The 25,758-nt window shown below is 38.5% G+C and overlaps 1 long non-coding RNA gene across 1 annotated transcript in view; it reads left to right on the forward strand.

Moving 5' to 3' along the window:
- LOC106029145 (uncharacterized) overlaps positions 1-23,096 on the forward strand; it is a 95,507-nt gene extending 72,411 nt beyond the window's left edge. Inside the window, exon 4 of the long non-coding RNA XR_010051450.1 lies at positions 21,806-23,096. This is a non-coding gene — a long non-coding RNA (uncharacterized LOC106029145). The remainder of the gene's footprint in view (positions 1-21,805) is intronic.
- Positions 23,097-25,758: the final 2,662 nt, after the last annotated feature.

The raw sequence follows: 25,758 nt of genomic DNA on the forward strand, positions 1-25,758 counted from the left end.
ATTAGATGTTTACTCTTCATACCTTCTTGATCCTCAATAGTAGAGTGTGATTCTTTAACTGTAGGCTCATACTAGCAAAGATCCATTTCCTGCCCAATGTCTTTAAAAATGAAGAGACAGGCTTTTAGGCTTTACTTAGAGGGCTGTGGTGTGGTAGAGGTGGCTCCCGAGTTTAAAGTTGGAGCTGATGGGGCTGGCATTTCTGTCCACTTTGGTTGAGTATCTGAAAGCACTTCCGTGTGTCTTCATCAGGAAGTTAGCCTGACTTGTGATGAAAGACGGTGAAGACAAATCCTAAACAGGGCTTCCTGTTTGTTTAAACCCCCAACCCAGGAGAAAATCGCTTCCAGTTTCCCTGTACAATCACGGTAATATGTTTTCTTTTCAGATTGTTAGCAGACTGTTCAGTTTGTACTTGGAATTTCAATCATACTGAAAAGAAGTGAACCCCAGAGGATGCAGTGATTCTCATTAGGAATTTGAAATTGGATAGAACTTTGAAATTAACCTCTGCTTCTTGTCCCCTTCTCAGTAGGAAACACATTATTCATTGAATCGTAGCTATTGATTATATGTTCTTTGGGAAAGTTTGACCTGGTTACTGTGATAGATCTAAAAGAAAGAAATGTGTGTCTGTCCTTAGAGCTCACTCTTACTGAGGAATGTCATGTGAATACAGACGTAAACTTAATTTTAAAAAGATAATGACACAAGATTGTTTCCCTTCAAATTGTTTCCCAGCATGTGCATAAAGTGAGCTTTTAAATTTTACAAACAATTTTTGGGTAGTAAATAGTAGATAAAAGAGGAAAAGGAACCAAGAAAGAAAGAAGAGTTTAGAGAAAATATGTTTTACCTAGAATATCTAACTCATATTTGGGCAAGGAATTAAAAAAACAGGGAATTCATCCCAGCTTGATTTGTACAGAGAAAAATTGATTTAAAGGGTCAAGCTAAAGACCAGTTCACATTATATCTTAGAATTGATGTGATTATTATTTTCCTACTATTTTTATGTTACAGACCTTATGACAAGTATTAAAAATGTTTAAAAAAGAAAAATGGCAAGACTGGACACTGAAAAGAAATGATATTTAGATGAAAGATAAGAGATTTAAATTATGAAATATCATAGTATAAATGATACAGGTAACTACAATACTCTAATATTCAGTATATTATCAATGCTGGTAGCTAATATATATTGAATGCATTTCATAGCAGAGTTACATTTTATAGAAGAGCAAATTTGGACAAAGGCTAAGGAATGTTTTCAGACTTTACCATCCATGTTTTAAACTTCTGTTTTAGTCTTTACTTTGAAAGTCCCCTCGTTCTGTCTCTGTCTCTGTCTCTGTCTCTGTCTCTGTCTCTGTCTCTGTCTGTCTCTGTTTTTCCCGCTATCCTCAAGTATTTGAACTTAGGGCTTCAGGCATGCTGAGCAAGTGTTCTACCACTGAATTATATTCCCATCCTTTTACTTTTGAGATAGGATCTGACTGAGTTGCCTAGGGTGGCTTCAAACTTATGATCTTCCTGCCTCAGCCTCCCAAATAGCTGGAGTTGTAGACAAATGACATCACACTTGATTCACACCCTTCCCTTCTTTTTGTATTCCCATCATCTGGTTTTTCCTTGATTTCTTAACCCTTCTTTCACTTTTACAATAATACCTTTATAATTTGGAGTGCTGGCAGGACTTGATTATAATCAAGCAGTCAGACCCTTAGTATGAGATACTCTGTGGGGGACTCATTGTCCATTACAATGCTGATAAGTTTTAAATAGAACCATAGTCAGGATGAAGCCTACACTGATACGTTCATCAGAAAATAATGCTCTGTGTGATTGTATAGGTAACTAAAAAGAGAATTACCTTGATCAGACAAAAAAAAAAAAAAGAAAAAAACATCAAAACCCCAGAATTGCACTATTTATCTAAGCCCTTTCAAAGCTTTGTTATTTCAATGATTGCATAACAATTTGGCATACCCGAGTTCTCTGACAAGGTCCAAAATCACAAATTGTAAAAATATTTTAACACCGGATCTAGAATGAAGCAGATTGGCAAGGCAAGTGTTTTTACATCATGCCTGACCTTCAGTAGTTAGTAATTAATGATTTTGCCCAATATGGAATTCCGAGCTTAATGATTTCCTTTCTAGTCATCTGAATAATTTACCTAATGAGATTTAAAAAGTGTACAAGAATGTTTTAATCAGACAGCAGCACGGAGAGCCTTGTGTTTCTTAGAGGAGAGCCTGCACTTTTTGACAGAGGTCCAGGGTCTTCCCTGGGTGGTTTGTGAATCAAGGGTGTAGTTCTGCTTGCATGGTGGGTTGAAGGCTCAGGCATCACATTAATCGAATGCAGCTCAGCTTCTACCTAGTTTTTCTATGTTGGAGCCTACAATTTTCCTGAAAAATAATTCTGCTGCTAAAATAGTTTGAAATGAATGCTTGATAGCATAAATAAGGTCCATATTATATAACCTGGAAAAAAAGACTGCAAATCTAAAAGATAAAAAGAATTCAGTTCTGCAAAGAAGTACAACAAAATAAACAAAGCACTTAAAAACCCAAAGGTCTGACCGTATTTACAAAATCTGCATGTGTGTAACCTAAAAACTAGAAAAAATAGACACCAAGCCATGAACTATTTGTTCTGCTCCATCTGGCTGAATTCTTAAAGGTTACAGGAAGAGATTGTACTTATTGCTTAAGACGATGATAATTTATATGAAAAAATAAATACAGCCATGCGAGCAGGAAGGGGAAATTGCTTCATTAATTACCTGGTTATCTTATCAAGCCTCTAATTTTTTGGTTTTCTGGAATGCGTGGCGGGCTTCGTGAGCAGGGCTGAGTTGCTGCGGCGGCAGCCGGCCAAGCACAGTAATTTGCAGGGCTCCTCGCTGGCTCTGCCCTTCCGCTGTGTCAAGTGAGGCGCCTCGGTGCCCTTTGTGCCACTGCAGGGATCTGAGGATCTGAGGAGTCTGTGCTTTCACTCAGCACTGGCTGCCCTCCCTGGTAAGAGGCAATGCTGATCCTGCCCTCCCTGGAGGAGGCCGCTGCAGGCTGCCGAGCTCTGAAAGCCAAGGCCAAGGTGACACCAGTTGAAGCGGTTTCCCTCGGAGGTGGTTTTGGATGGTGGGCTAGGAGGCCTTCCTTCCGCCCCTGGAGTCCCTCAGCAGCTACCCCTCCTGGGCTCGATTTTCTTTTCTTGTAGAAGTAAGCATGTAGAGATTTAAAAATATAATCTCATGTTTAAAAACAGAGACAATTAAGTACTACAGTGCAACATGCTGTGTGTAGATCTTTACCAAATATTGAAAATATTTATATTCCCTTGAAGTTGGACAAAATAATTAATTGTAGAAAAATAGTTATTTTCCTAAATTAACTGCAGATTTGAACCTGAATTCCATTTTTTTTTTCTTGATATCTCTGTGTTCAACCTCTGTTTTTGTGGTACTAGGGAATGAAACCAGGGTTTTCACAATGATGTACCCCAACCTCTCTTTTTCTCCCTTTCTCTTTGTCGCTTCCTTTCTTTCTTGTTTTCTTTCTTTTGTTCTTTCTTCCTTTCTTTAAACTTGAAATAGTGTCTTCCTAGGTTGCTAAATTGCCAGTTTTCCTGCTTCAGCCTTCCAGAGTGCTGGGATTACAGGCATGTGCCACCATGCCTAGTTTAAAACCCAATTTCTCTTTCTTAGTATTCCAAAACTATTTTACTTATAGATTTGATTAGCATAACATCTAAATGATGCAACTATTTATAGCCAAAATTGATTAAAAATTGTAATTATTTTGATACATCACAAATCACTCCTTGATCTTAAGAAATGAGCCTCTGGCTTCTCTAGGCAAATGGTTAAATAAAAAAAAGTTGTATGTGACAATAATAATACTAAACACGATAGTAAAAATAGTAATTGTATAGTAATAATACTATTAAACTCCTCCAAACCTGGTAATTCTCTGCAAATCAAGAATATAGGAAGAAAGTGCTTGTTCTTCTATCCTGTCATATGATTTACATAAATGTCAATGTCACTGTGACATAACCAACCCGCGCCAATATTTCAGCAGAAAATGACAGTTGCAATCAGATAACACCCACAGAAGTCCCAGAGGATCACCAGAGTTTTCTAAGATGTTTATGTTTTATAAAACTGGCATTAAATTTGTGTATGAAATTCTTGATAGGTAGGGTCGCTGATTCATTTAACAAATCCACGGTAGTTAAAGTAGATAAACTGTTTACACTAGAGGACTCGATGTTGCTGATCAATAAAGTGGGAGAGATTATCAGAAGAGCATAAGTGTTTATAGATGAGGTATTTTGTATGGTTTCACATATATTCCATTATTTCATCCCATGTAAATTCTGTGAGACAGATGACAAATTATATATATTAGAGTAAAATGAATCAAAACCATTAGGCAATATAGCCAGCTGAACAATGCAGCTGTGGTGAGGCCCAGCCTCTGCCACGACAGTCAGTACAATCTGTTCCTGGCTGCGCTTGGCTGAGCTTGCTGGGCTCTGTCTGCTTCTCCAGCTTTTGAGAGCAGTCATATGTTGTCACCTGGAGTTCTTCACCATTCTTCTCTCTCCTTCCAAATGATTTCATTTGCTGGGAAGTAAGAAGTTCTTTTCATTAAAAAAAATAGGGATCCCTCATTTTCTCAGACCCAGGTGCAAAAGCAGGACTGGGATCAGGTTAGTCCTTTTCTGCTGCTGAGTCCCATTAATGGACATCGTTGCCACCAAGAAAACAAAGCTTCTGTTTAAAGACATAAGTAATTATGGAGCATCTCAAGAAGCACTTCTTGGCTGGAGGTGATGGAGTTTCATTTAGGATACTTCCTTCTTGTCTCCTTGGGATGAGAAATGTCAGGTCTCCACACTCCCTCCTCTGTATGATGGTATTGGAAGGTCTCAGCAGAAAGACAACAGGCCAAAATCAGTGATGTGAGCTGACGTGAACTGTGTGGACTGCGGGGGCAGAGAGCTTGAAAGAAGATATGTCATAATGAATATTAATTTAAAGGGTTGTAATGTCACCTCCTTTGTTGACTTTAAGCTTGAGGGGAAATCTGCTAGATAGATACCTAATGTCCAGTGAGTGGTGTTTTTGCAGGGAGAGCATTTGAAAAGAGATGAGCTACTGTTACATTCGGGCCTGCATTAGAGAAATGGAAATAACGCTGGCTGGAAGTTAAAGTCTAGGTTTCAGTGCATACACGAAAATTGTTGTTGATGGTATATAGCATAAGCCACAAAATTGGCCACCAATTGGTGGAGACTTTGAGAAGGGCAAGTGTTTTTCCTTTGGATGTGCATTTGCCAGTTTGATGGATGAAATCTCACTTCTTGGTTACACAAAGAAGAGGCAGGAAATCATTACTGATTACTCAAGAAATCTGAAAAGAGGATGTGACCTATTAGATATCTGTGTGAATCAGCTTTTTGTTACTGATAATATAAATGTGATAAACCAACTTTATTTGGTTTATTTTGGCTCACCATTTTAGGGGTTGCAGTCCACGGTTGCGTGGTCCTGTAGCTTTGGCCTGGTGGTAGCACATTACATCGTGGTAGAAGCACAGGGCAGAGGAGGCTGTTTATTTCATGGCATCCAGGAAGCAGAAAGACAAGAGAAAGGAGCCAGAGAACCCCATTTCTTCCCCAGGGGCATCCCCCCAATGATTTGACTCCCACTGGACCCACTGGACTCCTAGAGGTTCCACCACCTGCTAATAGCATCACCGGTGAGTGATCAAGCCTTTGGCATACAGCACTTTAGTGGGGGGTAAGCTCTAAGATTCAAATCCTAGCCGTACCTTAAAAGACTCTTAGATGACAGAACTGTGGAAATTGACACTTTAAACATCAGCTGCTTCCTTCATTGCTCCTCTGCCTTTATCTCTTACTCTTCTTGCAATAAAGGAGTCTAAGCCCTCAATACCTTATATAGTGTATTCAAGGTCAAATAGCCTGTGTGTGATCACAAATGGACAACTGAGATCTAACTGTGGATTCAGAGTCAGAATCCCTGAGTCTTGTTTCTGGTTCTATTTCCTTACCTTTGTAACCACAGTTCCCTCTTAGTAAAATGAAGACAGTAAAATCGTATCTATCAGGACTTTGTAAAATGAGACCTCTCAGGTGACTTAATGTGGGATTGAAAAACTGTAAAAGACTGTTCAAGCATTTTATTGGCATTTTTTGGGAAGCTATGTCTGGTGTCAATAATTGCACGAAGAGGATCATTTTGGTTTTCGTGAAAAAGACTGAGAAATGTAGCCTAGTAGAACTGTAGCACTGCACTGTTGGCGTGTGTGTGGGCCAGGTGAGGACAGGTGCTGACCTGAGTCCAGGGTAGTGTGGTTATGCAGTGTTTATGCAGTGAAGTTATGCGGTGTTTCTGGAGTGAGGAGTTTTGTGTTCCTGGTGGGGTCCTCTAAATAACACACTGGTTTACTCTTGTCTTTTTTTTTTCCTGTAGGAATTAAAGCAGAATCTAAATCTGAAACTTCTCATATTTTCTTATGGAAGTTAGAGATAATTCTTAGTAAACCAAGAGTTTCAGATTGACATCTCATGTTATAGACTTTTGAGAGTTAAAATTCAGTAGCCTCTTGGATGGGAACGTCAGGGTCGCTGCATGCTCCTAGGCTGAGGGGACTTTTTCAGCCACTTCTTGCTTAATCTCTTCTTGTACCTTCTTTGTAGCTGAACAGGATCTGTGGCAGAACATTCTCAGAGGCACAGGAAGGAGAAAGAGGTATAGGAAAGATAAGTCTAAAAGGTGTTATTGTGATGATAAAAATAATCAGATTCATTTTTATCTTCCTTAAGCTCATTCAAAAAAAGTTTGTCATATCAAAGGTTTATTGTTTATTCTGTCTTTCATATCTTTGCTATCTTTCCTATGTTTGTCATCTTTTCAGTGAGATTTTAACAGTTTAATAAAAATATACACAAATAAAAATTGTACATATTAATGGGGAATCATGTGATGTTCTGATGCATGTGTACATTGTGTAATCAGGTTGATCATATTTATTTCTTTACACATCTACCACTTTATGGAGAAAACATTCAAAATACTTTCTTCTAGCTTTTTGAGCTATGTGGTACACATCATTCTTTATAGTGCAATACTATGTAATAGCACTCCAAATGCTTACCACTCTTTAGTGGTAACTCAGTACTTATTAGTCAAATTCCTAAGCACTTTTGTGTGTTGTGAGAAAATGTGAGAAAATTAGAGGCATTATTTATAAGGATCAGACTTCAAATTTTATCTTTACAGCACTTGGATATTCAATTTTCAAAACTCTTTGAAATCTTTCAATCTTTTTAAGCCTGGGAATTTAACAGAAGGAAAGTTCTTTCAGTAAGAGGAATATTCTCAGATCTGTTTGCCTCTAGGGCCTGAAAAGAAAGGAATCTGTTTTAAACCCCGAATCAGTGAGCATCCTCCTTTCCATTTTCCCAGTTGTGAGGAAGAACCCCTTTAATCTCAGAGGCAGGAAAATACCAACGCAGACGACTTTGGCAGGTTTGCGGCAGGCTGGCGGCAGATTGGCCAGGCCAGCAATCAGTGGCTTCTAGAGTTTAGGGCGACAGGAAGCCGGAGCTGCCGCTGCCGCTCAGTCTGGTCATTAGTTAGCAACAACTGAGATAGATGATTAGTCCTTGCAGCACTGCAGAATGTATGCATATCAGGCCCAGGGGACAAAGAGGTCCCCAAGCATCCCAGACATTTGGTCGTCAACCCTTTCATTCCCTCATCACTCAGGAAGTTAGAAAGAAAATAAAAGCAATGAAGAAAATTTAAACAGCACCCAAGTTGTTTCTTTTCTTTTCCATTTCCTTTCACCACACAGATTTCCAGCTTTCTAATGAAATGGTAAATCGCAGATATAAAGATGTCACACAGCCTTCTGCACACCAAGGTAGCCATCCGAGAGTGCAAAGTGGCAGGATGTAAATAACTTTGCTGATTGAACTTTCTTAATAAAATAAATGATATTAAAATAGAATGAGTTATCGGCCTTGTCTGAGAGGTAGAGGGCAGCTACAGTAGCATTACTGTCTGGAGATGAGGGGGTGGGGAGGTTGCTCAGAGGGCTGTGGGCTGATCTGTGGAGCCTGGGGACACAAAACAGCCGAGGGCCAGGAGACAGGCTCCCTGCAGTGGCGGCCACTTCCTCCTCCTGTCTGCCTAGCTCTGCTCTGCAGACACACAATAATCACCCCAGCGGGTCTGGAGATCAAATGACCACACTGCTGAAAGATTAGGAGCAATTCTATCCTCTTGGCTCGGACTTCGGAATTTTCATTAAAATGACCTTGGGTGTGGTGGAAAAGGAATTCGGGCCACAAGGATCAAGCCTTAAACATCTCACCTGGGAACACAAAAGTGAAAGGCCCCTGGAGAGACAGCTTCTTCTCTATGCCTCTAGAAGAGTTGTCACCCTTTTCCCCTGAGCGTTTCTCTATGAGATTAGCTACCAGATATGTGCAAAGTGAAGGGATCAGGGTTTGAGATAGGCACAATTAGCTACTGGCAGTCTAGACTTCGCACACTTCCGGGGCTGGAGTCTGATCTCTCTTTTCTTTTGCTCTTGCTGGCTGCAAGTGGTTCTCCCTCTGCTCATTGTCATGGAGATCCTAAAGAGGACGGATGGACACTGGGCCGGCCTTGCCGAGGCAAGAAACTGTAGCCCAGCAGCCAACAGACCCCAGGCCTGAGACTGAGACAGATAAACTACGAAAAAGGTAGAGGGAAGATGTTGGAGAAACCGTACTCCAGTGATGATGCACACAATTTGGTGAAAAGAAAAAAGATTTCTCAGAGTTGTGGTAAGGGATCTAATGCAAAACGATTAGCAGCTGGGTCTAATGTGTCAGAGGTCATAAAAACCTGAAGGACAGTCATAGGACACAGGACCCAAAGTGACTCCATGGTTCCTGAGCACTGCTCTGTGCTCAATTGAAAAGCATTATTTCCAATTTCTCATTTGAATCCAGTGCTTCTATCAGGACAAATCGGAAGAGAGCTGTTTTCAGTTTCAGGGCCAATCAGAAGAGAGCTGTTTTCAGTCCTTCACGTGGGTTTGACAGGAGGCCAGGTGAGTCCTTCCATAGCCTTGTTTAATCTGGAGGCAGGCAAAGAAAGTTGTTGGTAAAACAGCTGTCTCGATGCCTTATTTATGTAAAGGGGAAGCCAATCTAGGAATTCTGAGTGCAAAAGACTCCTTTTTCTTGTCCTTGGGACTTCGATGAGCCTGTACACTGGCCTGTCACCCTGTACACTGTATCTCCTCTGCTTTCAATAAATGTACACTTCTGCTGCATTTTTGGTGTGTTATCCAATTCTTTGTTCAGGAAGACCAAGAACCTGAAAAGTGTCCCCGTGGGACTCACCATTCAGTGACACAGTGGCTACTAGTTCTGTGGACTCCTGTGTTAGGATGCGGCAATTTTATCTCATTGCAAAACAAATTAGAAAGATCCCATATCTGCTCCATGCCTCTGACCTGGAATACCGCATGGGTGCTCATCCCATTATCCTATGCAGACTTGTTTGCTTTTGTGAAACTTCTGAATGTTTACAGCTCTTTCTTTTCAGTCTTCTCAGGAAAGTCTAGGAGAGGAAGAAAGAATTTGGTTCTTTCCTGTACTGTAATCTACAATGGTATACCATAGTTTGCCGAAATCACCATATTTTAGTTTTCCTACTAAAGGAAAGATAATGCCTCAAATAATGCCTCAAAATTTTTCTTGGAAAGAAAATCAACAGCTATCTAGAAAATCTACAAGAGACTATAATTACATTACTGTAAGTAAATTTAACAAAGTCCCTGATGTAATACCAATATGTAAAAATCAGTTATATTACTTTATACCAGTAAAAATACAAATAATAAATAAAATTTATCAGAGATTTTGTGCATAGAAGGGTTAATACAGAAGATGTGTGAGTAGTTACTTTCATTTATTTATTTATTTTTATCTTTTTGAGACAGGATCTTGCTGTGCAGTTCAGGCTACCCTTAAGCTCATTTTTTAGCCTAGGACAGTCTCAAACTTGCAATGATCTTCCTGCCTCAGCCTCCTAAATGCTAGGATTACAGGCATGCGCCACCATGCCCAGAATGAATAGTTATTTTAAAAAAATAGGTTAATTCAAGATTGGCCTTGGAGTTTTAGGAGAGATCTCACAACCCTACCTGATAAAGAATTTTTTACTGCACCTAAATTGTTCGTGTGAATAATGATTTTTTGTGTGTGTGAACATTCAGTTTTCTTTTGAGAATCTGAAGTTTTGGTACAGTGAGCACAGAAACTCTACTAAGTTTCCCTGGTAGAAAACATTTTGCATGTGTAGTCAGCTTATTGTTGGGGGCACTAAGGCTACCTTGTGAGAATCCCCTGAGAGAAGAGTCTTGGACGCTTACATTGGTGTTCCTGTGACCTAGGGGAACGAAACTCCCATCCTACTACATGTCTGGTACAAGTTAGTGTTCTTTAAAGTTGAGGAATGAATTTTAGGAACAACAGAGGTTAAGAGCAGAATATATTTATTGAGAGAAAGGAAACTTCTGTCTGAGAGAGAGACAGAAGGGGTCCCAAGTGGGTTGCCTAAGTCCCCATCTTTTCTAGGGGTTTTATAGAGCAAAATCATGAAATGTGGCAGGTCCAGAATGGGAACTTGCAAGGTGGGCATGAGGTAGGACAGAACTATGATCAACCAATATAATTAACTGGTTAAACCAGGGACAAATGGGGAAGTGAGTCACATAGCAAGTGGGCATGACTAGGGAGCAGTGACTCTTTCTGTGGGGGCTTGAGATTGTGACTCTTGGCTTCCTCAGGATGATAGAGACCTAGTTAGAATATCAGTCATCCACACTAGGATGTGAGTGTATTTGTTCAATTTTTTGTCTTGAGATCTGGCCTAAGTGGGACTCATCTGTTTCCTCCAAGATTGCAATGTATCTGGCTTTCTGCTCTGGCTCCTTTGAGGGTCCAGCCCTGAGACTAACTATAATATTTCTACCTAACTCAGCTTCTTGTAACACCTGGACTTCATTTCATGTATCATTTCCTTTTGTTGATTTGTCTTATATCCTTTTGCAGTTATAAGCCATAGCCATGAGTGTAACAATATGTTGGGTGTTTTGATTCCACCAAGTGAATCATTGAAGCTGAGGGTTAGTACAGGGAACTGTAAAACAATTTTCTAGATAGCAAGAAATATAAAATTTTAAAAATCTAACAATAAAAATAATGAAAGATACATAAAATCACTGTATTGGAAACCATGTTCACACATTAGAAGATTCAATATTATTTTAATTTTGCCAAAATTAATCTATAGTGTCAAGGTAATATCAGTAAAATTTACTACAGTTTTTGTTTTCAGGAGGCTAAATTTTATGTTGAGCCTAAGATTCAAATAAAAAGGCAAAAAGTAAGAAATAGCCAGGAAAGGCCTGAAGCAGAATAAACCTGAAGTTTACCTGGTATCTACGTTTATTATAAGGATTTAGAAAGTAATATGTTATGAACAAAAGAAGAGATGGATTGTGCAATGAGCAATATAGAATATCCCAACAGACTCATTCAGATATGGTTTATGGCAAAAATAGCCCTGGTGTCCAGTGAATAAGGCATAATGCTTTCAATAAATGGTGCTATGTTATTTGGATGCATATGTGGTAAAAATATACCAAACACCTTGAATATACAAAAGCCAATTGCAGATAAATTATAGATATAAGCATGAATGGATAATAAAACACTGAAATAAAACATAGGTGAATACCTTTCTGACTTTAGGCTCAGCAAACTTGGTAAAATAGATATCTAAAACCCAACATGTAAGAAGATAATCATAAATAGAGTAAATAAAAGTAGCCTGTTTATTAGACTTGATTACTGAGTGAAAAAGTATTTATAATACATGTATCTAATATCTTGTATCTGCAGTGCATTAGAAAATCTTACAATTAGTAAGAAAGAGATAACCACCTAATAGGAATGTGGGCCAAAAGTGTCCCAAAAGGGAAAACTCAAATGTACAATGAACATATAAAATGATAATTGCATTCATCTTAAGAAATTCTAAAACCATTAATGAGATATCCCCATCATTACTAAATAAAAGTGGTGGGAAAATATGTTGATGGGGGAACCCTCTAAAATACGATGGCTGGGTAAAAGATTAAATTTAGTACAAACAGATTAGTAGTGTCTAATAAAGATGAGCATATGTATACCCCATGATTTGGCTTATTAATCAGCTTTTCTGTTGCTGGGATAAAATACTCAATACCCATGGCTTAAAGGAGAAAGGTTATTGCTTGTGGTTTCAGAGGGTCAGTGCATGGGCACATTCTGTGATCCAGAAATAGCATGGCAGAAGGGAAGGCAGAAGGAAACGGCTCAACTCATGGCATTTGGGAAAGAGAGAGCAGGGAAAGTGCCAGAGAGGAAGGGGCCAAAGACCAGACATGGTTCCCAAAACCATGCCCCTGGCACCAACCCAGATCTACCTTGAAGTGTGCTTTACTACGAGGAATCTCTCAAGGAAATCAAGGTGGCAGTCAAGATTAACCATCATTCTTGGTAATTCTATGTTTCGGTATATGCCCAGTACATATCCACTATATGATCACAAAAATACGTATGTTAGAACATTATTGTAATCTATTCATAATAGCCAAAAAATTAGAAAATAGCCAATGTCCATGGACAGTAGGATGGGTTGGTAAATTGTAGAGTATTCAAAGAACAGGGATGGTTTACTCTTTATGCAACAATGTGTGTGTTATAATATTGAATGTGTATGTTATAATATTGAATGAAGAAAACCACAGAAGACTACCTACTGGATGACATAAAGAGAAGAACAGGCAAAACCAAGCTCCAAGGTTAGAGATTATCAGGATAATGGTACTTCAGAGATGAATAGTCCCTGGGGCGGGAACATCATGCTGGTAGATTTTGATACTAGTAATGATTGAGGCTGAGTTTCCATTCATTACATACTGTTTACATGTGTTCAGTATGTAGAAATTTGGCAAGCTGTACAAATATGATCTTATGAATTTTTAATTCTTTGTATTTTTGTTCAATGGAAAGCCACAAAGTCTTGGAGTGTTTTATGGGTTTTATTTTTGCTTCAGAGCTGGAATGCAGTCATTTGATTAGATTATGGACACTCTCTTGGCCTATCATCAAAAACTCCTAGGAGGTGTGTGCCAAGTGCTTTAGGAAGAGGGAGACAGGAGTGCCTGATTGTACAGGGAAAGGAATAGGGAGTCAGCACTTCATGGAGAATAAGGGTTAGAAAATTTTGAGGGAGACGTGTTGTAAAACTTTCTACTTGGCTCTTCAATATCATGGATTTTCTTCAGTGTGAAATTGCTTATTTACTTATCTGTGTATTCAGGCTTTTAAGATTTGACTACTGTTTATATGAAAATTGATACCAATAAACATGATGAAAGTACAAAAATGGTAACACATCTGAGTTGTAGTAAGGTATAACCTATAATGGATTTGTAGGTTTTATTTTTATTTTTATTTTTATTTTTATTTTTCCTCTGCATTTTAATATTATTACTTTTGAAATTTTGGGAGCACATTAATATTATCAGACAAACTTTAAAAATAGGAGCTGGAGTTTTATTACTAGAAATTCTGATTTAATGGATCTGAAGCTGGCATCTGGACATCAATATTTTTTCAGGTTTTGAATGATTTTAATATACACCTGGAGCTGTAAATCACTGATTTAGGCAACAGGATGAGAGAGAGATACTAGGAGGAAAGAGGAATGAGGCTTGGTAGCAGCCTCAAGGGTCTCCGAGGGAAGCTGGAGAGAGGTGGATTGATCAGGCAGGCTGGGGCTGGCCAAATAAAGGACCAGCCTGAAGAGCCTGGCTGTTCTTCTGTAGGCCAACAGGGGCCTGGAGCATGGTGAGCCCAGGCCCGCAGTGATATTTATAATGAGCTCCTTAGAAAGTTTACCTCAGGAGGATGGTAGAGAATTAACTGGAAGCACAATTACTGGCAGGGTGATGAGGCTTTAATTAGTCTTCTTAACACTATTTTACAAGATTTTGGGTTCCTACAATTGTCCCTAGTCATGTACTTCCTTTTTGTGGTTTCTGGTTTTTTCCCTTTCTTTCTTTCTTTTTTTGTAAATGTGTGTCCCTCAGTCAGGATGGTTCCCAGCATGCTCTTCTGCACTACTTGTCTCCTAATCCTAGTTAAAAATCCTTTAACATAGGCCTTTCTAAGAAGAATTATGTAAAACACAGAGACCTTGCAAAAAAGGTTGATATTGGCAGTATTGTTTGGCTGTTCCATAGGCTACGGGAGGGTTAATTAATACTCTAGCATATGATGAACAAAATCAGAATACATTTGTCTAGGTGGGGTGTGGATTGACTGGAAGGGTCCATGGAACACTTTCTGGAATGGGGATCATCTCCATTTTGGTGCCCTTGTATACATGAGCGTGAACATATGCAGGTACTTGTGTTCTTCTATATTCCTTAAATTGCACACTCGAGATTTTTCCTGGGTAATAATTTTTCTCTATTTTATGAAAATCATTACAAAAGTGCTTCATTTTAAAGGAAAATATTTTCTTTTAAAATTCAAGTTATAGTAATACTGTCCGTCAAAATCTATCAATCCCTAAATGAACCTTTTTCCTTTATATAACAATGTCAAACCAAGAAAATATGTTGTTTTTATTTTTACAATGTGCTCTATCTTGGGACTACTTATACTTGAGTCAAAATTTGACCTTGAATTTCAAACACTTTCAAAACAATGGGAACCTACGAACAGTCTCTATAATTTGTCTATTTTAATAACATTCTCATTCTCAGTTGGTTTGTAGGTTTTATAAAAATTAGTGGTATGCGCCTTGTCATTCCTATCCATTTCAGGTAATTTTCTCTCAGTTTATTTATGGCATTAATTTTTCTTTTTTTTTTAAGCATCCATCCCATGACATTTCCAAGACTCTTGTTTATTTGAGCAACAGTTTTATTTCTCACAATCACCACATCCTCTATACTTGGGGATTCACCAGTTGGAAAACATCTCTGGCTCCCAGGATGATCGTGGAATGCTAGTTCACTGAGCAGAGTCCAAGGTCAGAGCAAAAGTGTGCAGCATACAGAGTTCAGAAGATGGTCAGGAAAAAAGCAATCTTCCCGTATGGAAGACATTTTCACCCTAACTGGTGAAAATAATGGGAAAATAAACAAACAAACAAACTTTATCTCTTTTTCTTTACCAGCTTTCTAGGAGGTTCTAGGTCAGCTTCCAAACTGTTCACATTTTATAAGCTTTAAACTATTTTTTAGCTATGCTCTCATTTTAAAAACTAGTACAAAACTATTACCCATTTAAAAAGTACAGAGTGATTATGAAAATAAAATAAAACCAAACCATTTGTAAAATCATGGGGCCAACTTTAAAGATTATGTATTGAGATAAATATTAGGTGATTCTTTACTCTCATTTTTTGGGAAAATGTGAGCAATTAGGCTAGCTGAGGTTTTTTTTTAATATTTATCAGGAAGAGGCTTTAAAACTGAAACAGCAAAACTTGGCACCTTTAAATGCCATGAATATGTGTATATAATAAATGCTAAGGAAGAGTATTAAAATGGGCCAAGTTGGGCTAAGAAATATTGAGAGAGAGGCATATTTTGATCAATTCAAGGTCAAAACACTACACAGCCAGAATGTTAATATTGAAAAGTACTTTAAACATAATCTTGCTGTACCCTAGCAAAAAGAGCTTCGTTATCTTTATATGACCAAAATACCTGTACTGTTCTGAATGCATTTTCCCCCCTCTGGATGACCTAATTGATATGTTAATCAATGCTCTCCTCTGTAAAGAATTGTGAATCCCTGGGAACCTAACCTAACTGATATGTTAACCATTGTTGCCCTCTACAAATAATAGATGTGGTGCTAAAATAAGTTGACAAAAAATTGTTAATTACTGCTAGACTTCCTCTGCTAAGGAAAACAAAGGTTTTTCTCATTTCCTTAGTAGATTTCCTGATCCACACCCATAACCCCTTACTTTGTAAACTGTGACATGTACATAAAGGCTGCAAGCTTAGAGGGAGACACACAGCTTTTGCAAACTCCAACTGCACTTTGTCACTGGGCCCAGGATAAAATAAATCAGTGCTGCTTTTTAAAATATGTTTTTGTCCCATTTTTTTTGAACTCGAGTTTGGGGCTTCATTTGTGGATTACAAGACTCTCATACCAATTCTTCACTCTGAAAATGAAGAAATTCAGGCTCTGAGAAAAGAAATAACTTTCCCATAGGTCTATGATGGCAGAATATGGATGTAAAGTCAGGTCTTTTGATTTCTCTCCAAGATTCTTCTCAATAATATCACTTGGCCTTTCTTGTCACATTGTTGCGGTTTAGATCTAGAATGGTTTAGCTCTAGAATATTCTTCCAAAGCCACATGTGTTCAGAGGTGGGGCTCTTGGAAGGTGATTGGATTATGTGGGCACTATATTTAACTTGCTGTTAGGGGCTAAGACCTGGACACAGGAGGCGGGTCACTCAGGGTGTGACCTGAAAGAATGTGTCTCCCATCCTGGCTCCTCCTCTCCCACGCTGGTTTCTAGTCAACCACGACCATGACATGAGCAGTTTCTCCACCAGATCCTTGCATCATGCCTTCCTGCGTTGAAACCAGCTAACTATGGCCTGGATTCTCTAAAAAGCCATGAGCCAAATAAACTTCCTCTTTTTAAATTTGTGGGTATGAGTATTGTGTCTCAACAATGAAGAAAAAGTGACTTCAGATATATTTTCATCTTGTTCAGTCATTATTTAACAGCAATGTCCTTGATCATACAAAGTCATCTTTGAGCCTTGCTAGAGATTCAGGCAGGTTCTAGATTCAGTCAGGAATACTTTCTGAGCTGGTATCATGTCCTTGAATTCCCACAATATTCAGCTTAATCACTCTTGATCAAGGCCTTTCATCACCTTAGTAGACATTGTTTTCATGCTAGGCAGTATGCCATGGACTGCTTCCCAAGGGCAGTAAGTAACTTACGCTGACAATGACAACAGTGTGTGAGTGAATGCTAAAGTAAAGAAGAGCATAAGGGACCACCTTAGGTCATTCAATTCAGCCGAGAGAATTTGGGGTATTTTTCTGAAAAGCATTGGCATGCAATGAGTCTTATGGCTAACCAGTTGAAAATAGGAAAAGAGAGAAAAGGCGGTGTTTTAGAACAGGACCAACAAGGCCTTGGGTGAGCAAAAGTCCATAGTCTCTTAAATTTACCTAATTTCTTTGCTTCCTGATGGCTTGGTTCTATATATTGGTGTACATAGACTCCTTATGGATTCTCTGCATTGCAGTGCTTCTGGGATTTCTGATCTTCAATATGTTTGTTTCCCTGGATATATTTTACTAGTGCATTCTGGCTCCATGCATTTGCTTTCCATCCCAGCATCAAGGTCTTCCCACAAAGAGCCAGGCTGCCTAGGGACAAGATGGACATAGAGGCAAGGCTGGAGAAATAAGCACTGTGCAGTTCAAAAAGTCTTTTAGATATGACAATAAAATATTGGAAGTTATCTAGAAGGTTGTAGGAACTAATGATGCATTTTAATCCCAGAAGAAAGGTCATTAGATTTATGCTATAGAAAGATGACTGGAAAGGATGGATTGCAGAGTTCAATTCTGATTGCAGGGAGAACAGGTATAATGCTAGTAAAATTATCCAAAAAAGGGGAACTCAGGCCCTGCACTGAAGTTCAGAGCAGTGTACAGAGGATGGATATTAAAGAACACAGGGGACTTTAGTAACTGGTTCTTACCAGAGAAATTTTCTATTTCTTTGTTGAATGCAGAATGGTTATTTTGTTCTTTTATTCCTTGTTAACTGTCATGATTTAGGTCCTAAATCTCTAACATCAGCAATGTAGATAAAAAGGCTTAGCACATATCTTGGCACACACTTAGTAAATGGTAGCTTTGCAACTAGATGGTAAGGAATTCTCAGATTCTTATGACATAATTGACTTACTTTGAGAATTTCATTTCCATTGAGTTACATTTAAGAGGATTGTGTGACTTTTAAATCTAAAATATAGGTAAGGGACAAAATAAAAGATAGATAATAGAGAGGTAGAGCTTTTTCAAATGTGTAGAAGACCTAAAGATGGAGGAGGAAAGAGGGGAGGGGAGTGGTTTGAGATCAGTCATATACACAGCAACTCCCCATGAAGAATGTAATAGTATATACTGCAAATATGTACTAATAAAAATAAAAACTGAGAAAAAACAACTTCAGCGAATACAAATCTGTGGCCTGTAATCCCAGCACTTGGGAGACTGAGGAAGAAATGATTCTTGTGAGTTCGAGGCCACCTCGGGCTATAAAGTGAGTTGAAGGCCAGCCTAAACTGTATTGTGAGACCCTGTCTCAAAAAGACAAGCACAACAAAAACACAGAGACTAAACAAAACAAAGGAAGAAGAAGAGGAGGAGGAAAAGAAAATTCATCTTTGTCCAAAGTGAAATTGGGTATTGACTCAGGTTCTGAATGCTTATTCCATGCCTCTGTGTCTCTCTTACATTTTTTAAGTTCTTGAATTTAGAAAAGTTTGCATTTAGGAAAGTTTGGTATATGTTTTATAGGACACACTTTCATTTGGAAGGGTAATGTTAGAAGCCAAACCTTGGACCCATAGTCCTGATGTGATTTTTATAATATTGTGAATGGTAAAAGAATGAGGCCAACTCAATTTTTTATAATGGCAGTAGTAACATAATTTTTCCTCTACAGACAAATTTATAAAGGGGAGTATTTATGTTAGAAAATGGTTTTTCATTCTATTGGTAATCATATTGCTGAAAACAAAGTGAAAAAAAATCCCACAGGCACAAAACCAATTTAAAAAGTGGGAACCTACAGAGTTTTAACCAAATCCACTGACAATGCACCCCAGGTGGACACCACATGGGAATGGAAAATGTGATTGTGAGTGTCACGGTGACAGTTCTGCAGCCACAGTCTGACCCTCCTAAATCTGACCTGTGGTTCAGTACATATCTATGCATGTATTTGTATTCCAGGAGCATGAAGCAGGAGCTCTTTAAGTAGATCAAGGATATCTGTGCTATGAAACTTCTTGTTAGAGAGACATAGCGAGGTAGTGTGAGTGGACTGAGAAACGAATATGGGTTGCACAGGGGCCTGTTAGAATATTTGATGTTTTTTAGAGAACCCTATCTCTGAGAACAGGATTAGTACAGACTATTTCAAGAAGGAATGGTGATAACCACTTCCTATAAGCTGTAAAAATCAAGGACAGTTCTGATAATGAAGTTTCAGTTAAGAATGAGAGCTGAAAATTACACTGCTACTATGCAAATTATAATTTTACTACACTTTTACTATGCTTCTCTGTTACTATTACCTATAATAAGCCAAGAAGAAATAATATGATGATGAAAGATCCAGAACATAAAATGAGTATCCATGGCTTCCAGTGGAGGGTAAGGATACATGATTACTCACATTTCAGGGGTGGTGTTTCAGCCTGTTTCACTGACTTTGCATCAAACCTATTATCTTAATTACTTTCCAAAGCATAAGTTAGATGCCTATCCCTGTTAACATTTTGGTGAAGAGTGGAGGTCTTAAGAAGAGCTGCTACATTGTTTATTTTTCCTAATAGATAGTATGGTTTAGAGACTTATGTCAAGAGACAGTGCATACTCCATCCAATTTGTGTTTCTGGATCTTGAAATATGTGGCCCAGTGCAAAGATTCCTAGTGATTCTTCAGCTCAGATTTGACAAGCCAGGTGTGCTACCTCTGGAAGGTAGGTCTGAAGATCACAATTCAGAGCCCAACTGGGGTAACTTAGTGATACCTGGTCACAAAATTTTAAAAAAAATGTTAAATGGGCTGGGTATGTAGCTCACGGTGGTTCAATCCTCAGTACTGTAAAAACAAAAGCAAAAGCAAACAACCCAAACCAAATGACTAGACAACACACAAAGAAAACCAAAACCAAAACCAAAACCAAAACAATACCCTAAGCACAAACCCAAAACCAATTTAGACTAAATTGCAAGGAATATTTAATTGGATTGTTCATCAGCTCTCAATTTTCTTTTCTTATGCTGAGTTCTTTCTCCAACCTGCTAACATCACCCATGAACCACTGATCAGATCTGCTTTGCGGTGATACTGGCACTGCCTTTTCTCTTAGTCTGCTTTTCTTCATCTCTTTCAATAATCACCTTCTTAAAGTGAAAGTTTAGCAATGTTTATGCCATTGGAGTCTCACCCAGATCTGCCATTTTATGGATGTTCATCCTCCATCAACTTGCTAACCTCTCCATGCCTCAGTTTTCTCAAATAAAATTTGGGTTAAACTTTGTGAAGTGTTTTTTGAAAATTAAATGAGTTAGTATAACCAAAACACCTACTATCTGACATATAGCAAGTGGTGTACAGGTGTTAGCTCTTACTCTCTTTTCTCATATCAAACAGAGAGGTGAACAATGGAAAATTGGTGCTGAAATGTTGTGTCAACAAATTTGTCACAGCTCTTCTGCAGTTTCTCCAACAGTTATAATTTACTACTTTTGAAAATACAAGCTCTAAAGGAGATACAAGCTTAGGCTTTTAGTATCATTTACTAGCCAGCTATCATCCATGTTGTAGAACCATGGAAATACTTGGGGTTATCTAGATAAATTTAAGTCCAGATCCCCAGAGGTCCCAGGTGGGTTTATGAAGATGAGTGTGTTGATGTAGCTGAGTCTTCTCATTTCTGGGGCTTGAAGCCCTCTCATTGGAAACGATGGATGCCTTACCCCATAGCCTGTTGTGGAATGCAAGCCTCATACAGACAGGAGGGAGTGCAGTGCACAGGAACATCACTGAAGCCTGGAGTGAGGCTGGGTGTGAAGAGCATGCGCCTGATAGATTTGTACCCGTTGGTAACCCTGGAGGCCACAGCCAAGGGCTTCCAGTCAGACAGTCATGGAGATACCACAAGAGGGAGCGGTAGGGACAGAGCCATGGATTCCTCTTGAGCCTGGTGATGGTGGATTCATCCCAGCCTGGATTTGGAGGCTCTTTAAGGAGTCCTTCTGCTAAAGAACAAGAAGGACTGTGGGACCTAGAAAGGAAAGTTCTTTGAGAGGAAACAATAGCTGCCATATTTTAAGCACATGTTAGAGGATGATTTAAGTGATTTATCTCATTTAATCTTCACAATTACCTGAAGAAGGGTCTTCCTGCCTGCATTTAACAAAAAAAAGAGGCCTGGAGGAACTCATCCAGGGTTACACAGCCTTTAGAAAGATCTGGTGTCTGATCCAAGGCTATCTGAATTCAAAGTCTTTTTTTGCTTGAGTTCTCAACTCTTGTCCCTGCAGCCCAGTGAAGGAGGTCTGAGATTTTCTCTGCAAGAAAGCAACAATTAACAGAGCTAAGCTGCTGGGGTGGGTTTCAAAAGTCAAGTAACTGAAATATTTCTCAATCTTTCTATTTCTGGTGATTCAAATGGAACTCTTATGTTGTAAACTCTTGTTCAGATATTATGATCATAGGAATTTGAGTGAAAATTCTGTGGAATTTCATCTATTCAGAAGGAAGATCTCTCTTAGGAGGGAAAGAGGTTAAAAAAAGAATGTGAAAGAATTTGACTCTTCACCTGATTTTTTTAAATCACAGACACTGGCAGCATGGACCGTGCATACTACAGTAAACGCAACCTCGAACCCAAGACAGTTGAAGCTGTATCATACACACTCACCCACGGGCCACTGCTTAACAAGGCATCTCCAGATTGGAATGCTGAGGAGAAATGACATCATTTTCCTGAAGCCACAGGGCAGAGTTAATTAAGGTTACTGGTCACCTCTCTTATTCTTCCTCTGCTGTCAACATTCTATATTAGCAGCATGCCTCCACAACCTGAAGTTCTAAGACTGCAAAGAATATGAATAGACCCTTTCCAAAGCCAATGTGAGATTTGTTTCCTTATCCAATGAATTAAGATTTAGCCACTAGTACCATTCAGTACCGACAAAGATATGGGGAAATGGGCACTCATACGTAGACAGTGGGAACTGTAATACAAACCTTTAAAGGGTAACTTTATATTTCCCTTAAAGTAAAAATTCTCATTCTTTGTGGGTCAGTTATTCCAGTTTTAGAATTGATCTTTTGTTTCTCAAATTCTTAAAACTTGCTCTTGATTTTAACGGGAAACTTTTAAAGTCTTGCTACAAAACAAGCATTGCTAAAGCTTTTTTCTTTGTTTAAGATATCCTCTTTTTAAGGAAATATTCTTCCATTCTTTGTTTTTATTAAAAAACAGGTTTGAATTTTTTTTTTGTTTCTAGAGATGGTTACACATTTTCCTCTTTCAATGTATTAATTAACTTACTGCTAGAATAACCGATGACAAAACATTCTAGATATTCTGAGATAAACTAAATTTGATATAGTACCTGGTTTTTATTAATTGCTGTATTTGGTTTATTATTGTGCATCAATTTTATATGTTCAGTTAATACATAATATTCTTTGCTTATATTATCCATCTTTAGTTTTGCTCTCAAAAATGTAATGATCTTATTATGGGATGAAAACTTTTTGTACTTTTATTTTTATAAAAGAATCACATGAGATTGCAAAAGTTTTATTTCTTTATTTTTTGGTAGAATTTACTTGTAAAACTAATTCCAGCCAGGCATGGTGGCATACTCCTATAATCCTATCACTTGGGAGGCTGATGCAGGAGGATTATGACAAATCTGAGAGCAGCCTGGGTTACAAAGTGAGCCCAATGCTAGCCTGAACTGCATAGCATGATCCTGTCTCAAAACAAACAAAACAAAACAAAAATTAGTAATTCTGCTTTTAATAAAATGCAGAAACATCTCTTGTTGCTCCATGGAACATACTGACTTTTGCTTCTGTTTAGCAAAAATAAAAACAAAGAGCACTCCTATGCAAAAATGGCATCTTATGACACTCCTTTAAAGCTATGTGAAAACAAGTTTCATTTCTTTATAAATGAGGAATGAACAAGAGGTAATCATGGGCATAAATGGTGTAGTTACCGTGCACTCATTTCAACTGTGGTGACCAGTGAATTTCAAGAACAAGAAAGACCGTGCACTGACTGCTTCCTATTGTGAGTCTTTGTTTGTATAAAAGATCTCAAGGCAGGTAACTTTATGTGTTCACTTAGTTCCCCAGACTCACATAAATATACATCTGTTGCACAAAAAGTAAGTTAAGCAACTCCTCCCACTGTGCTCACTTCCACCTGCCTTTATTCACTGCCATGTTATCATTTGTCCTTTTTAAAAAAGTCAGAGCATGAACACAGAGGACATGCATGTTTGTGAGTGTCTTTGCCTGTGCCCTTCTACCTGGCAGAAATCCCAGTTCACTGTTGGTCAGGTCATGGTACAAAGCTGATGATCATGCCTGATTTAAGATAGACAGTCAGGAGTCAACAGAATAACAACACTGTAAACATTAAGCTGATATGGTAAGTAATTAATCGGCCCTTCCACCATTGCACCGGTAAAGGATGTGTTATTTAGAAATTATTCAAACCATGCCCCCACAAGATTAGAACTCATGCCAATGAACTTGGCCCCATATATGTGTTAAATGATTGAATACATAGTAAGATGTGAGTGTGTATGTGTGAATGCGTGTATGTTGTATGTGTGTGTGTGTGTGTGTGTGTTTCTCAGTTGAGTTTGCAAGGACTAGGGTAAGGAAACTTTAGACAGTTTTTTTTTCAGTGCAAAACTGGATAAGAAAATCACCGTGTATGTGATTATCGATAGTCTTTATCTCTCATAATTAAAAAATGTCTCTAAAAGGTGATTTTTGACATCACTGGTTGGCAAAAGGACTGACTGTTTTTTTTTTCTTGGTAATTTATTAATTACATTTCATTGCCTGCCCTGTTCACATACTTTTAAAGGAAAAAAATTGTCAAATTCCACTCTCTGGCTAAGCAAAATGAACTTATCCTAGAGGGTATGACAGTTTTCTTTTTGCCAGTGTCTTTATGAGGTGTGTTCATAACCACAGTGAGTGCTGCTGTGAGATTCCTCCCAAAGGTAAGGCAGGCTTTGCAGAACCATCACGCGGTGTCTTCATCCTCTGGAGCCAGCACAGAGAAACTCTGGACTCTTCCCCAAAGTGAAAATGACCATGAATGGTCAATGTTCTGAACTGACTCACAACATCCAACCAGGTACAACAGAGCAGCTAAAGACACTTAGGAAAGAGGAGGTCCAGAACAACTTCAGAAAGTGGCAAAAACGATGGCATATGCATATTCAACGTAAAGGGTGAATCTTGAGGAGAATTAAGGGCAATGTGTCTTTGACATGATAATTTTTAAATTTAAATACACAGTTTTTTTTTTTTAAAACCACACTTCATATAAAGTGAGCCTGTGACCCCTTCTTTGCATTCTTCTGCATAAGTCCTATAATTCTGAGATGCCCCATGCATCTCAGACGTCAGTCTCTTCTTCTGGTGTATCATGCACATTTTCCAAGTCCATGCATTTGCTCATGTGGCTCATTCTGCTAATGTGCCCTTTGCTCCCCTTTCTAACTATTAAATTTCTACTCATTTCCCACAGTACCAAATCAAGCACTATTTCCTTTCTCTAGCTCTTCTGTATTCCTCAACAGCCATTGCATATTTCACACCGTACCAGTTACTTCCTGGGATTCATCAGGCGAGACATACTGCATCTGAAGACCAGGAATTTTTCTTGCTTTTATGTTACTAGGTAGTGCCTGGCATATAAACCAGAGACCAATAAGTGTTAGTGTTATAAGGAGGGAAAAGAATGCAATTTAGAGAGTTAGGAAAATTACTCATAATAAAAATTTATTAATGGAGAGAAGATTTTGTTCAAATCCATATTATATATCCTTACCTCCTATTAGACTGTTTCTAAGTAAATTCCTCAACAGAAGGAAAAGGAGTTTTGCTTTTTTAAAGCTGCACTAACAAGTAAACGATCTTTTATGAAAATGAAGGAAGAAGACAAAAGTATTACAACACCTGAGAGAGGACACTTTCTCAGCAACCCTCCCCTCAACTTTGAGGACAGACTTTGTCCCTGAGGATGAGACACCAGGGGGATAAAATGAATTCTTTCTGTGAAGCGGGAGTGACAGCACTAACGGCTTCTTAAAACTTCCATCAGGCAAAGATGCTAGCTTCAGTGGCTAACAGAGAGCGGTCATGAGACTGAATCAAAACAGACAGCACTAGGGCGCAACAATTTCCATGGCTATTCCACGAGTCTGGGAGTTTACAATTTGGAGACTGTGTCTCACCCACCAGGAATTATTAAGTATTACCTCCTCCATTTATCAGCCCTTTGGAAAATTACTTATCCTCTCTGGCACTTCCATAAAAAACAGGCTAACAGTAGCCTTGCCCTCATCCCTTTACCGAGAGGTTAGTGGGATAGTCTACAGGGAATAAAACAGTGCTAGTCCAGGGGTAGCTTCAGGAGCTTTTATCTGCTAGAACTGTCCAGGTAAAGTACGGATTGTGAATCTATCACCACACCACAGTGTCAAGGTACCAAAGAGAAAGACGCACACCACAGAGCCACTTCTCAA

The sequence above is a fragment of the Cavia porcellus genome, unplaced genomic scaffold, assembly GCF_034190915.1.
Source record: "Cavia porcellus strain 051 isolate PalLab524CR breed Dunkin Hartley unplaced genomic scaffold, mCavPor4.1 scaffold_14, whole genome shotgun sequence".
NCBI classification, from domain to species: Eukaryota; Metazoa; Chordata; class Mammalia; order Rodentia; family Caviidae; genus Cavia; species Cavia porcellus.